This window comes from Aplysia californica, unplaced genomic scaffold (assembly GCF_000002075.1).
Source record: "Aplysia californica isolate F4 #8 unplaced genomic scaffold, AplCal3.0 scaffold01580, whole genome shotgun sequence".
In the NCBI taxonomy this organism is placed as follows: domain Eukaryota; kingdom Metazoa; phylum Mollusca; class Gastropoda; order Aplysiida; family Aplysiidae; genus Aplysia; species Aplysia californica.
In genome coordinates this window covers 1-2,535 of record NW_004798850.1, presented here as the reverse complement: position 1 = coordinate 2,535, position 2,535 = coordinate 1, and the positions used below count along the sequence as shown (strand labels likewise).

Here is a 2,535-nt window from a genome sequence, read left to right as displayed (position 1 = left end):
GAGAGAGAGAGAGAGAGAGAGAGAGAGAGAGAGAGTGGAAATGGACGCGCACTTTAAAAGACACTTTTTATAAACTTCTAGAATTCCCGATGAGTAATAGACCTTCAGGATTGTTAAGAAACTATGTTGCTGGGGCTTTGGCTAAGGCACTCAATCCCCTCCCCTTAAACCCCGCCTGTGAGCTTTTCTCCTTCTCCCTCTCTCTGTCTCTCTCTGTCTCTCTCTCTCTCTCTCTCTCTCTCTCTTTCTTTCTCTCTCTCTTTCTCTCTCTCTCTATCTATCTCTCTCTTTCCCTCTGCCTTTCATTCTTTCTTTGTGTCTTTCTGTCTCCCCCCTCTCTCTCTCCCTCTCTCTCCCTCTCTCTCCTTTCTCTCGCTCTTTCATCTCTAACACGCCCACCTCCTCCCAGTCGTGCATATTATGACATCCTTTCACGCACATGTGCACACATCTATGTACTCACAAAATCTAGGCCCAGTTACCTGTCCGTCAGGTAGACTTGAGTTGTTCCTGTGTGGGTGAGTAATTGTTGGGAGGGTTGAAAACCTTACGAGATACTGCGCATGGATCAAGAGATACTCTATAAAGGGGATTTTGTCTTGAAACGAGCAAATTGGTTTGGACAAAGATGATTTTGCTGGGCGTCTGGTTTTTGTCTTGCCAGTCTGTTATATTGATAAACAGATAACTAAACTGCTGTGTACCACACACTGGAAAGGAACCCTAAAAAATCGGTCTTGGGTATTACTACAACCTTTTCTTTTCGCGTATTCGCAAAGCTGACAAGTCGTTGTGTTGTGATTAAGTGGAAGATACGGGAGATAAATCTTTGAGCGGGCGTGTATTTTCTCTGTATCTCTCTCTCTCTCTCTCTCTCTCTCTCTCTCTCTCTCTCTCTCTCTCTCTCCCTCTCTCTCTCTTTCTCTACTCTATACAACTCTACATGCAACAACAGTGCGTTGAGAGATTCCCTGATTTCGATCCGGTGTTTTCTGAAGGGGAAAGGAATGTCTCTTCTTCCCCTTTACTAGGTGCTTGGCTGGCACACGGCGCCTGACGGTATGGGAGACGGAAGACCTGAGCTCCTCGAAATGAACGCGTAGCAGAGTTGTAATTAGAGGTTTCCTGCTCGACGGAGTTCTGGGGATCTCTAGGTGCTAGGTAGGCGTTCAGCTCTTGGCTTTTTCGTTTCGTACTAGTGTCAAGAGGGGCATACTGGATTCCACCTCTCCTAATTCCCCTCTTTATGGCTTACTAGAGATCTTCCCATGTTGTTTCTCTTGAGCTCAGGGCCTGTTTCGGCCTTTTAACGCCCGCTTTTGGAAGCCCCCAACTCAGTGTTTTATTCGCATCACGCTCTCAGCGTTGCTGGATTTATTACTGTTTTGTTCCTAGTCTTGAGGTCCACGACCTCGGGATATTGTTGTGTGTACTAGGAGTGTTTACGGCGTCGCAGGGATTCCGTGCAAGCATCTCCTCATCTCCCTATCTCCTCAGCCTTGTGTTTTCTGAGGGTTATCGTTCCTAGTTGGTGAATTTCGGTGGATGTTAAGAATTTCATTACACAATTTTGTGTTTGTTTAGTTGTTGTTCTTTCTTTACAAGGATGTTTATGGGGATTGATCTTCTTTTCTCTTCGGATTACTGTTCTCATCAAGGTCTGACAATCGTAATGGATATATTAATTAATGGATTAACCAAGCTCTGAATTAAAGCAAAAAACAAAAAAAAAAAGGAAATCGAGACTCAAGACGATCTGTGAAGGAAACTACGACAGGGGTTATTAAGCCTCTGCAGTTGACCTCAAGTTTTCGAACCTTCACACTCCCAAGGCTCTTGCAACGGGTTTAGTCAGTTCACAATGCCACACATCGTCGAGAAAAGGTCTCAAGGCAGGTTCAGCAGCAGCCGAACCAACACCTCGCAGAGACGGACGGAGGTAATAGAAGAGACCATTATGAAATCAGAAACTAAATCTCGAGAGGAAGCCGTCCGGAATCTGGACTGGGCAGCCAAAGACGAAGCCCTCAAGCAGAACGAGAAAAAGGCGAAGAAGGAGACAGTCCCCAGGGGAAAGGAAAAGAAGCAACACACCGCATCCCTGTACCACTATGTGGGGCCAGGACATGCAGGGAGAGCACGCAAACCCGTGGTAAGTCAGATGTGAGCCTTGCACGCATGGTCTGAACCACCTGTTGCACCAAAGGCGTTGACCAAATGCTCCCCTCCTCCCCCACCCCACCCCCCAAACACTTCTTTAAGTCCTCTTTATAGCCCTCTTCGCTCAACCGTTTCGGTTGCTGTGATAGATGGTGCTTTCTGTTTTGCTCTGTTTGAATAACAAATTTGAAACTGTACGCTACACCCAAAACACCACACCATCCAAACTGTGGAATTTGGCCCGGTAAACACTTCAACCGGTGTAAATGTAAATCGCTGCTGTAGATTCTACTCCAAATACCTGTTTGGTTATCCCCTGTATTGTATAACACAGCAGTTGTTATGCTGCGTTTGCTTTTAATTTCCATCCCTTTT

At 46.0% G+C, this 2,535-nt stretch overlaps 1 long non-coding RNA gene across 2 annotated transcripts in view; it reads left to right on the top strand.

The window, feature by feature from the left end:
• Positions 1–1,739, top strand: part of LOC118479054 — an 11,868-nt gene extending 10,129 nt beyond the window's left edge. The window contains exons 1-2 of one of the 2 annotated variants that reach the window (XR_004859449.1): positions 913–1,161; positions 1,606–1,739. This is a non-coding gene — a long non-coding RNA (uncharacterized LOC118479054). Of the gene's footprint in view, positions 1–912; positions 1,162–1,605 lie in introns of those variants that run through there. The other variant, XR_004859448.1, reaches the window with a different exon arrangement.
• Positions 1,740–2,535: the final 796 nt, after the last annotated feature.